The following is a 12,226-nucleotide window of genomic DNA, read 5'->3' as shown; positions in this document are numbered from 1 at the left end:
TTCGGTGAATTTCTATCTAATGGTGTAAAATCTATCGATAAATAAAATTGAATATGGAGGCAAACTTATAAACAATGAATTTTGGATAGTAACTGTGGGGCCCAATAGTTTAGGGGCCCGGCTCGCTCGCTTATGGGGAGTCCACAGGCCCCAAACTAAAGGAGGCCAGGGCCCAAGTCCAAAAATAGGAAGCCCAAAGTGGCCCGAAGGTACAGCCGAGGACAGCTTAGTCCTCGGCAGACCCAAAGTCTCATGGATTAGAGTGGAATACAAGCTAACTTGAAAGATCAGAAAATATCTTGGGGAAGTTGTCCTTAATACCCTTCACTGATATGACACTACACCTAACAGAGCCGGATTCTTAGGCTTTATTGATCATCTCCAACAATTTCGGGATTAGATTGATGGGACAGATATCTGTCCTGGAAAGGTCGACCCTACACATGGACGAGGGACAACGAACGTAGGCTAGTATAAAAGAAAACGTTAGGTAACGAAGTGGGGATCCCCATCTCACTTCCTGAAAAATGCTCCAGGAATGAGAATGCCCGGATAATATATATGCGCTCCACCATGGAAAACCCATCGTCGGGTAACCGGAGAAAAACACAGTGCTCCTCGGACATGATCCGAGGAGTCCAATCCCTCCATTTATAAAGTTTTTGGGCTTGAATATCCGGACTAAAGCTTTTTCTTGTCTAAGTTTATCCAAGGCCCGGCATGTACTAACGCCCCGTGACCCAACGCTAGCCTTTCAAGCCCACTCTCTACAAATATTATTGTGGGGGATCTTTCACGCGTGAGCCCAACGTCGTTGTTGGGCCGTTTAAGAATCGTGTCCCCACAGTAACTTTGGTTGGTACAAACCCTAAAAATATGAGTTGTGTCTAATACTAGCCATTAGAGACCAAAAAAAAAATGTCTCATCCCTCTCCTTTTTTTTTTTTTTGCAAACTTTTGTAGATTTTGCACTTTCTATAATTGTCTTGCTTGAGCATGATTTACATTGCTCAAGCAAGCTTTATAACCTCTCTCGATAGAGACAGAATTATACTTGGACCAAGGGGGGCCCCCGGCCCAATGAGAAAAAGTAAAATATATAATATATAAAGCTTGTTTTTAAATATTTATGCTCTATTTTTGTTCAATACTTCCATGCTTTCACAAAAAATACATTTTCTTTATTCAAATTTTAAATAAATTTTGATTCTTTTTGTGGGTTTCTATCTGGGTTTTAAATGATTTATGAAATTTATCTTAAAGCATTAGTATAGGATAATTGCGGCTTAAATGTTTGATGAACTTCCCCAAAGAAGCTTGGAGTAAAAAAAAAAAAAAAACACACACACACACACACACACACACACACACACATATATATATATATATATATATATATTCTTTTATAAGTTGCTTGGATAAAAAAACATGATTATCTTTGGGTTAATCTAGAGCTACAATATGAAGGTCGTCTTTGGGTTTGAGTGTATCTCGCCCCCCCCCCCCCCCCCCCCTCATTCGAAATCCTTGCTCCGTCCCTGTCTCTCGAGCAGATATCAGGCAAGCATCTACCTGACCTCACTCATCCCTGTCCATCCTTGTTTGCATATTGCTCATCCTCGCTCGACTAACTCTCACTCGAGCCGTATTGGCTAAAGTGCCAATATAACTTTTTTGTTTTCCATGTAATTCACTTTGTTTGCCGATTACTCTATTCTATTGCTTGCACTGTGGGCTTGCTCAAGCAGGTCACTAAAACTTTATTTTTTTTTTAACTTTATTTTTCTCTTAACTCTTTTACATTCACAATAAGATTACTCCCACATATTACAACCTGTATCGTATATGCTAATATATACAACAATTGCCACATAAGCTTTTGAAAACAAAATTTTCTATGATATAATTTAAGAATAATGCTAGAGATACAAATTATTTTACAAAAAAATTTACAAACCACTGATGTGGTGAGTAATTATTGATAAATGAAAAAGTAATATTAATGGTGGGTCTGGATGAAAACCAATAAGTTATGAATGGCCACATCAACATTTTGTAAAAATATTGTAATATAGTTTGTACCTATAACATTACTCATAATTCAATTTTTTTTTTTTTAACTAAGTTTAAATTCAATAATTATTCCCCATAAAACCTCGTATATTCATAATCTCCATTAGAATTATGTTTCATTTCTTTAAGGCTAAATTATAAGGATTCTTCTTAGGTTGTAGGGTTAGCACCATCTCCATGCATGGACGCCTTGCATGGCTAACTTAAAAGGATGAAGCACGTACACCACAAAGAGATTGCCCTAACCTGGGTCCTTCAAATGGATCTCACACCTGGCATTGTACAACACCATTCGAAGCTGACTTGACCTGATTTTCTTGGAAGAGAGAGGTAGAGAGAAATATCAAGAGATCAAAAAGGTGGGAGAGGGAGGGATTCGATATATAGAATTATATCATACCCCCAGTAATTTAGCTGACGGGATCATTCTGACTAAAACTCTTGCTAACGTTTAAAAATACCCCCACTAATTTAGCAAACAAATAAAAGTAAACCCCACTAATTAAAACCTCCAGTCATATATAGCAGCCAAGTTTGGTTAATGTCACCTCAAAAAAAAATAAATAAATAAAAAAGGAGAAAAAGTGCGGTTAGTGCAACTACTTTCTTCTCAGTCAGCACAATTTGATACCCCATGTTTTTTATTTTATTTTTAAGAAACTGATCTGTATGCTTTTTAGTTTTTATATAAGTAGCTAGTAAATTAGCTTGAAAAAAGTTAACAATGTTTGGAGGAACAACCTCCATCCAAACTAATAAAAAAAAATCTCACACTCTTGATTAAAGCATTTGTTATGTACATTTTTAGATCCCTTAAAGTACAATTGGATTAACCTAGTTAATTAGCCAAGTGATTACTTAGTCCAAATTTCAGATCTAGGTTAACACAATCATATAATCATATCAATGTAAAGTGCGGAATATAGAGAACACAAAGATATGATGATCCAGGAAACCACACCGGTAAAAACCTGGGGAGGATTTAACCTAGCTATCCTCAAGGTAAACTTGAATCCACTATGAAAGAATCGAAGTTTTACAATAGTGACTTAGACCACTAACATCCTATTGCTACCCATCAGTAGAAAACTTACTGACACAACCACATGACAGCTCCGAGACCACAAACTCCTTCTTTCTTGGATTCTCCAGCAAGTACAAGCACTCCTGCTTGTATATCTTTAAGCTTTTATTGCAGCAACTGAATGATTATAAAGCTCTTAATGAAATCTCCTTCTTAATAATCCTAAGCATGTGTGAAGGCAACCACCTCTCAGATCTCACAAGAGAGTCACACACATAGTAAATAGAGAAACCTCAAAAACGTTGCTAGGGTTTCCCTTTTATACCTAGGGTAAAACATAAAATCCTACACGTCATATGGGCTTAGAGCTGAGTTGGAAATTCTGCAGAAAAAAATTTCTGCCCGACTTTCGATCAATCAAGCCTAATTCTCGATCGATCGAGCCAAACTGAATTGCACAATGAATTCTACAACAGCTTGATTCCAACTTTACATAAAACACATACTTTGAGCAAGTCTAAAACAAGACTAACAACTTGTTTTGATCATGATTTGCCAACAATATAAATTAGAGTTCTAATATTAGTTCCTAAGTACTTAGAACCTAACATGTTGTAATATTACCTTACCTCTATATATGAGAGAAAGAAAAACTCTAAGACATGTCCCTTACTAAATGACTAATAGCCAAACTTAGTATACCACCCTTGGGAAGAGAGTTTACAAAAGTTTTGGAATCTCCCTCAAAAATCGAATGATTAATCTCAATTTTACCTCCCCATCCCATGATGTACTTTGAACGCCATCTCCCCCCTCTAATACTATCTAATTGTCTATCTAATAATTGTCTTAAGTAAATAATCATCAATATCGTATACTATATATAATAGCAGAAGCCTTTTTCCTGCAATTAAGGAGGTGTTGCCACCTTAGCAAAAAAGGCCCCTTAAAAATTTGCCACGTTCACATTTTAAAAGAGCAAAGTTATAGCATTTCGCTTTTACGCACCGTTTAACTTAATACAATTCAATAAAACCGGTTAACTAAATATAAAAACCCAAAAGGATTGAGAGAGATACAGAGAGTTTGAGAGTTTGTAAGTGTTAAGGACATATTTTATGTAATTGGCTAATCCTTTGACAAAACGCAATTTACTTGTATTTGGGTAGATTTAGGATGTTTTTAAATACTTCAAGAAATCATATTTCAAGATCAAGTGTTGAAGTCTTCAAGTCTGTCCAAGAAAACAAGCTAATAGTGCAAAGTTACTAAAGCTCGACAGCTAGCTCAATAGCTAGCATGTGTCGAGGTTTAAGGAAGCTGTTCAGCCTGTGTGCTTGACACCTGCTCGACAGCTGCTCAACACCTCCTATCTATCGAGGTTTAAGAATGTCAGAATTCTGATCTGATTTTCTTAAAATCTGTGAATGTGTCTTTGGGCCTTCTTTTCTCCTAACCCTAGACATATAAAAGGATTTTTTTAAGGGTCGTCAAAGTGTTCACAAGTTGCACAAGCATTGAGCAAACTCTGTTCAAGCAAATTGTGACCGGAGACGAAGTTCTTGCCTTAGTTCATCTCTTTCTCTTGAAAAAGTTACTGTGTATGTGCACCGTAGGGTTTTGTGACCAAGCATCTTCTTGATCTTTATCGTGTGGATGAACTAAAGAACTTTGCAACCAACATCTTCTTCTAGTTGGTGATTTAAGTCGCGTACTGAGATCCACGCAATTGGTTAGTCACGTACTTAGATTCGTGCATCAAAGGGTGGTGTTCATATATTGAAGAGTTCAGAGATTCTGAAGCGGTAGAAGGTTTCTACTATGAGTTCATCTACGGGGATTGTAGAGTCTAAAGACAAAGGTTTTGTACTAGATCTTAAACTTCTCTTTACTATAGTGGATTGCTTTTTGGGAAAGTTTCCCCCCAGGTTTTTTACTGTGAAACTAGTTTGTTTCATTGGATTTTTTGGATCATCATATCTTGTCTTATTTATTTTTTCCGCTGCATGATTTTGACATGATATTGATATTTGTTTATTTTAACAAGTTTTATACATAATAAATCTAATTAACAACTTGGGTTTACAACTTGTTAATTCTATCAACTGGGGTCTAAATTTCCCAACAGTAAGGCGCAAAGAGAGAAGGAGAGACATTTCAGGGCACTACTGCCATTGTTCATCTGCAGCCACCGAAAAACTGGCTTTCCCCAACCGTCATACTGGTAGAGCCATTATGGGTAAGGTTCTTTTTAAAAATAAAATATTGAAAATAAAATTGAATGACAGATTCTACTCAAAGAGAGATACTACCGCCCTAACGCCCCTATCAGACGACCAAACCCACTATACAGAGACTCCACAAGGTGCGAATATAGAGATCAGAGGGTCGCTATTGGTAAAGTTTTCTCTTTCTCCATTAGGTTTTGCCTTTGAGTATTTTGGCTAGATTGGTTTTAATTCAAGTTTGATTTTAGATTTTGGTTTATATATTAAGGTATTTGGGTTAGAATTGGTTTGGTTTTGTATATTTGTGTTAGAAATGTTGATTTGAGTATTTGGGTAATCGGGGTTAGAAAGGAATTAAAATAAATGCACAGTGCAAATACAACAATCACTATTAAATTTCTTTGCATTGTTTAAACAGATCATATTTTTGAAAGTTATTCCATGTTTTTTTTTTTTCCAGTTAAATAACAATTTCATTTCAATAGAAACAGGAAATTAGATGTTGATTTTTTTTCCCTTTTTTTTCCTATTCAATCACCGTTTCTAGGGTTCTTCTTTTTTTTCCCCCCCTTTTTTTTTCCTATTCAATTACTGTTTCTAGGGTTCTTCTTTTATCCGTATTATTGAAAAATATATGGGTTTAGTAGTTTATACAACCATATTCCATCTTCTCAACCAATTCCCTCTTTCTCTTTCATCTTTTTCTCTAATTGCAGATTACTAATTCCTTACCCATTGGGTCTTCCACAAAAAGAATCTCTCAATCAAGCTTTAAGATTTGGCTACCTGTTACCCTAATTTCCCATTTATTTTGCTCTGTTTATTGAGTTCTGTTTTCTTCATTTGTTGTGTTGATTAGATTGTAGTTTTGTTTGGCAGATTTTTGTTAGGTTTGCACTTTTTTTTTCATTTGCCTTCATGTTTTGTCAATTACTGTAGAGTGTAGATTTATTGATGATTTCTTTCAAAGTGAAATTATGGTTTTCTTGAAATTATTTACTGCATTTTTTTTAATAGAAACAAACAGATAGATAACAAAGATTTTGTTAAACAGTGTTTTGTCGCACTACTCAGTCAAGGTTTAAGGTTTGGCTACCTTTTTCCCTAATTTCCCATTTATTTTTACAATTTCTTCAATTCTGTTTTGTTCGATTGTTGTATTGATTAAATTTTGTTTTTGTTTTGCAAATATTTGTTAGGTTTGTGCTTTTTTTGGTTTGCCCTTAAAATTTGAATTGATTTATGCTTTGTGCAGATCTATGTTTTGTTGAATCGTTCTCAAAAGAAAAAAAAAACCGTACGGTGCACCGTTTGGAGTCTTCTTTTTATCAAACATATTTATAAAAACACAAACCCGGCCACTTATCAAAAAAAAAACACACACACACACACACACACACACACAAACCCAAAAACCCAAACGCCGTATTTCCAATCAAAAGTTTAGACTCACTCTAACTTCCATTTCTTCTCTACAATTCCATACACACAGGTCAGAATAGCATGTTCAAATACTGCCACGTTAGTTAAACCCAACTAGAATCTCGATCATTACATCATTTGAAAGCCCGATCGTTACACCTATAAGAGAAAACAAAAACATAAAGCCCAAAAACTACCCTCTCCTGATAAACCCTTTCTTCTTCTTTGCCTCTTCCTTCGTGTTGATGTCGTTTTCTCTGCCTCTCTCAATTCTAAAAACCCCTAAACCATAGCCCATGGCTGCTCTCTCACTCCTTCAGCCTCACACCGCCGTCATATATCATTTAGAACAACTATCAAAAAACACGCCTAAGATTCATTAAAAAACAAACAAAACTAGTCATTCTGCCATTTTTGCTCTACCATTTGAAAAAAAAAAGTCTCACGCAGGGGAAGATAGAGAGAGGCCAGAACCACTACTGATGAGTTTTATCTTTGCATTTAAGTTTGTTTATTAATTATGATTAGGTTTTGATATTTTTTTGGATTGGTTTCGTTTTGTTTGGGTCTTTATGTTATATTTGGTTCTCATTATGGTATTTAAGTTATAAGTGGTTCTGTTTTGATTATTTGGGTTAAACTGCGCCATGGTACATCCACCCTCTACCCCAATCAGACCATACCTCCATTGATGTAGTCTCTCTATTTTTTGTCTCTTTAAATTTAGGTCTGGAGAGGGCAAACATGAGTTTTCTATTTGGAGAAAGCGTTGGTAAAGGCATGTGAAAAGAGTTGGAAAGAGAGAAATCTAACATCTTCGGTCAGGCCGCCTGAAACCTTTATAGGTATTATTTAAGTAAATATTGCTTTAAACGTTTGATTTGATTTAGGCTTAAGTTTCGGTACTCAATTGAATTGATTTTGATTACAATTGTCAATTTGTCATATAATAGAAGCTATAATTATTTTTTCTTCATGTATTATTTTTATTTTCTTTCATGCATGTTTTGATCTCATGTTGGATCAATGCAGAGTTGTGATTGCCATTTATCTTCTATTGCATTTATTTTAAATGAATTTCCTTTTTATTTGTTACTGCCTGACTACCAAAAAAAAAAAAAAATAGTCAATATGAGGTGTTTATTTATAAATGAATTTCCTCTTGCCATCATCATACCAAAACCAATACCAATATGAGTTTCTTTTTTCCAGTTTGTTCATTAAATATGATCAGAATCTGATATTTTATTTGGAGTGGTTTTGATTTAGGTCTTTACCTTGAAGTTATGTTTTTCTATTAGCTTTTCAGTTTGTGCATTAAATAGGATCAATTCTTTTAATATTTGTTTGGATTGGTTTTAGTTTAGGTCTTTATGTTATATTTGGTTATGATTAAGTTATTTGGGTTAAATTTGTTCATGTTCATCTATCTATGTTGTCTGGGTTAAAACACAAGGGAACGAATTTAAAAAACTTAAGCGAGTCTCAGTCTCTTTTGGACAATTTGAATGTCGAAATAGATTAGGAGATTATTCAAAACAAAGTTATAAACAATACAAATCAAGTTGGAAGGAAAAAGTAAATTGAGAGTTTTCCCTTAATCCAAATCCTATAGAAGTAGTAACGTGAATCTTTGTGGAGGGAAGGCTTTTCAATTTTTTTATTCTGTTGAAGAATGAAAGAATAAGGTGATGAATTCAGAGGGGTATAGGTCATATTTTGTTGAGTTCATTTTATTGCCAATTAATTACGTATGGTACAATCTTGGTATTATAGAAATAAAATAATGTCTTACCTTAAATGCGGTCTCATGACTGAGTAAGATGTGTATTAAAGTTATGATACTTTGTGATCAATTTGTATTCTAATCATGCACCATAAATGTGTAATACTAATATCCATATTCCCAAGTCCCAAGAGAATTGACTTTTTAGCTTTTGTGGCTACTTTGCTTTAAGTGGATGTGTTTTAAGACTAATTGTGAGAGTTAACACAAATCTATCTTTTGAGAAAGGAATATATTTATCTTCAAAGGAAGATAAGCAGAGAACTTACTAGATAGGACTGCTTCATTAATAGAACAAATATTCCCTACAACCAAAATTAATTTGCAAAAAATCAGTGAAACTCGAATGGAAACAAATGCAACTTAGATTTATGGGAGAAGCTGTGTTTCATTTTTGTTTAATTTGGTAAAATTCTTGGAGGTGGTAAATGTTTGTTTGTCAAGGCAAGTGTGTGGTATGGAGTCTAATACGGGTCAGACCTCTTTTTAATGCTATTACTTGGTTCTCTTTTAGAATAAGTTTTGTTATTGCCTTTTGGCTTTTCTTTTATATTTTCTATTAAAATTTTTTATTGCCTTCCATTCTATCTGCATAATGAACGGGGTTAGGTACTTTAAAGTTTTGTTTTAATGGTAGACAATTGCAAGCAATGTGTTTTATTATTGTAGTTTTACAGTTGCTGGTGTGTGAATTGAATTAACAAAACTAAAAAATGAGTGGTCGCTATTAAGTTTGCAGGTTTGCATGTAATAAAAAAAAAAACTGCAAAGATGCTCTATTCATGTACTTCTTTTATATAGAATAGGTACAATATTATTCTAATAATTATTGTTTTGTTCGTTAAGCTCATTGGCATATCCGGCTGAATTCCAATGAGCCAGAAAATTTTATTTTAGTGGTGGAACCCTCCCTTTCAATATTCATTCATTCTAACTACCAATCACATTGTTTGTTCTCTACCCTATCTCGTCCCTTCTAATTGCCATCTGCTCTATCCGTACTTTGTCTTAATCCTTGCTACTCTATTCGTTTTTCCTGCCCCTATCCCTTTTCTACAGTAGTATATCTGGAAGGTAAGCACACTCTTTCCCACTTCACCCACTATTGTCAATTCCTGTAACTTCTCAACGGTACTTATTATTTGAATTTCTATATTTAAAATTTTCCACTCCTGCTGAATTGTCTAGGGTTTTCCTTCGATCCCTATTGAAGAATAGATGGGTTTATTCTCTTACTTTGGATGCTTTGGTCTCAAATTATCATCTCTGTATTTTGGTTTGGGTAATATTAGGGATATTCACTCTTGATTTTAATAGTTAGCTTTCACATTTTCTGCTTTTAAATCAAAAAATTTACAATGTAGGATAATTTATAATTTTTTATAAGTGAAATTATGGTTTTCTAGATTATTTGCTATGTTTTTGAATTAGGGATTTTCGCTCTTGCACTACAAAACGCGGGGGCCTTGGGCCGCGTTTTTTAAGCCGCGGCCATAAAAAACGCGGCCCAAGGCCCGGCTAAAGCCCCGTTTCAAAAAAATGCGGCCCAAGGCCCACCTTAAGGTCGCGTTTTATACGCGGGGCCATAGACAGGTTCTGAGGCCGCGTTTTTTTGAGATAAAAACGCAGCCTAAGGAATTCCGCATTTTATTTTTACAATATCCATACCATTTACAATATTTTCTTTAGCTTCTTCTGTTGTCTCTCTTTCATCTTTCTCTCCTGTAATTTGAACGACCTTCTGACCCTGTGTAATTTAAATTAGTATTATTGTAAGCATTTGGTTTTACTTTGGGCGTCACTCCATTTGGAGATGATTGGAACTTTGATCATGACAACGTGTTTATAGGCTTTTATGAAGTATGATGTTTTGTACACTGCATTAATGCATTTGGTGTACTTTCTTCACTTAATTATCTACAAATAGATTAACGTTAATTGTGACAAAGGTTCTAATAGATGGCTTTAGCAAACTTGGTTTAGAAGGAATGCTTATACTTAATTTTTATAAGGTGAAGTTGTAACTAACTTATATCTCCTACTTGAGGTACATGGTGCTTTGTAAGGAGCTAACTTACTAAATGGAAGACATTGAATTTTTGAAGGAGTTTTTAGAGTAAAGTTCAAAACTTAGTTTTTAACTAAGATCCTTGCAACCTTTTTTCTTTGAGAATGCATTTGAAATTCCAACTCTTTAGTTTCACAAGTTTACATAATTTATGGTTATTTTCGATGGATCAAACCGTTCTTTTGTAGTCTCTTTTTCATCTTTCTCTCCTATAATTTGAAAAACCTTCTAACCCTGTCATTTTGTTGAAATACAGATTTGCTTAGTTCTTTGCCAAGCACAACACTTGGGTAATTTACAAGAAGAGTTGAGGAACAAACTGAAAGGTAAGGACAGCCTGATTTTCTCTTTGTTTATCTCATACTTTGTATTAGATTTTGTCCATTAGTGTATTTGTGTTTGAATTGGCTTTGATTTGCATATTTTAGCCAGCTTTCTCTTCAAAGAAACAAATATTTGCATTCAATTAATTCTTATCCTGTATTCAACTAACCTATCAAGCTATTATGTTCTCTTTTAAAAACAATTGCCACCAACCATATTGGGTTTTTTTATTTGTCCTAACTACATAAGCTATTTGCGATTCTCTTTCATTAGTTTATAGCATTAAAAGCTCCACAACAGGAGATTTATTTGTATGGGAAAAAAAGAAGACAAATCAAATGAGTATTCAAAAAATAAAATACCTATTGGGAGGCCTTTTGTAGAACACCTAGCAAATATAGTAATTTGTTTTTACTTACATAATCCTATGGGAAAAAATAAACAAGAGATATGGTTCTATAGAGCCTAAGAATTAACAACCAAAACGTACCCTATACTTTCGGCCAAATTAGTTAATAGCAAAGTGATGCCATGTTGTCTTTGGCAAGAGGCTAAATGGGATGGATGCTGTCTACAAGAGTGAAGTAGAATGATATCTTCCTTTGAGTTTTATAGAGTGCAACTCAATGCATCATTTATGTTTTATGCTAATGCTATTTTTTATGAATATTTTATTCTTATTTTGCTAGGTCTTAATTGCTACTTAGAGCCAAAGAGTAGTTGAAAAAGAGGTAGAGACAAATAAGAAAATGAATATTGGTGATACTGAGAAAAGTGCAAATATTATCAGGATCCTAATGAAGTAGGAGTTGATCATGGAAAAGGATAGTGGTAGGAAGCATCAAGAAATTGAAAATCAAATGTACACGGCTCAAGAAAAGAGCAAGACAATGCAGATTTCTATTAGTACCGACTCTTATCTTTTAATGATTGCTATTGAGAAAATTTTATAATGGAAGACTTGGTTAGGCCTACCATAGCCACTTTCTTTGCACTTACATAGGCTTGGACATTTAATCTTGAGGGACCAATTTTTAGTTTCAATCAATGCAAGTGCAAAATAAGGATTGGCTTTAAGGGATCTCTTTTTCTCTCCCCCACACCTCAAGATATATATATATATATATATATATATTACTTTGTATTCTTGAAATTAATTGTCCTCTTTGCAATGTAAATTGGGGAGTAATAGTAAGAATCCTATAATGGTGATGAGGTGTTTTTTATTTTTCTCATTATGTTTCATTTGAATATATATATATATATATATATATATATATTTCATGCATAAACACAGATTA

The 12,226-nt window shown here is 34.1% G+C and overlaps 1 long non-coding RNA gene across 3 annotated transcripts in view; it reads left to right on the top strand.

Moving 5' to 3' along the window:
• The window catches only part of LOC126697440 (uncharacterized), a 37,725-nt gene extending 25,717 nt beyond the window's left edge, over nucleotides 1-12,008 (top strand). The window contains exons 1-3 of one of the 3 annotated variants that reach the window (XR_007646201.1): nucleotides 5,343-5,494; nucleotides 10,858-10,927; nucleotides 11,615-12,008. This is a non-coding gene — a long non-coding RNA (uncharacterized LOC126697440). Of the gene's footprint in view, nucleotides 1-5,342; nucleotides 5,495-9,502; nucleotides 9,608-10,857; nucleotides 10,928-11,614 lie in introns of those variants that run through there. The other 2 variants (XR_007646203.1, XR_007646202.1) reach the window with 2 other exon arrangements.
• Nucleotides 12,009-12,226: the final 218 nt, after the last annotated feature.

This window comes from Quercus robur, chromosome 8 (genome assembly GCF_932294415.1).
Source record: "Quercus robur chromosome 8, dhQueRobu3.1, whole genome shotgun sequence".
NCBI classification, from domain to species: domain Eukaryota; kingdom Viridiplantae; phylum Streptophyta; class Magnoliopsida; order Fagales; family Fagaceae; genus Quercus; species Quercus robur.
Note: the sequence above shows the minus strand (reverse complement) of the source record. Positions and strands in the feature narration are given on the sequence as shown.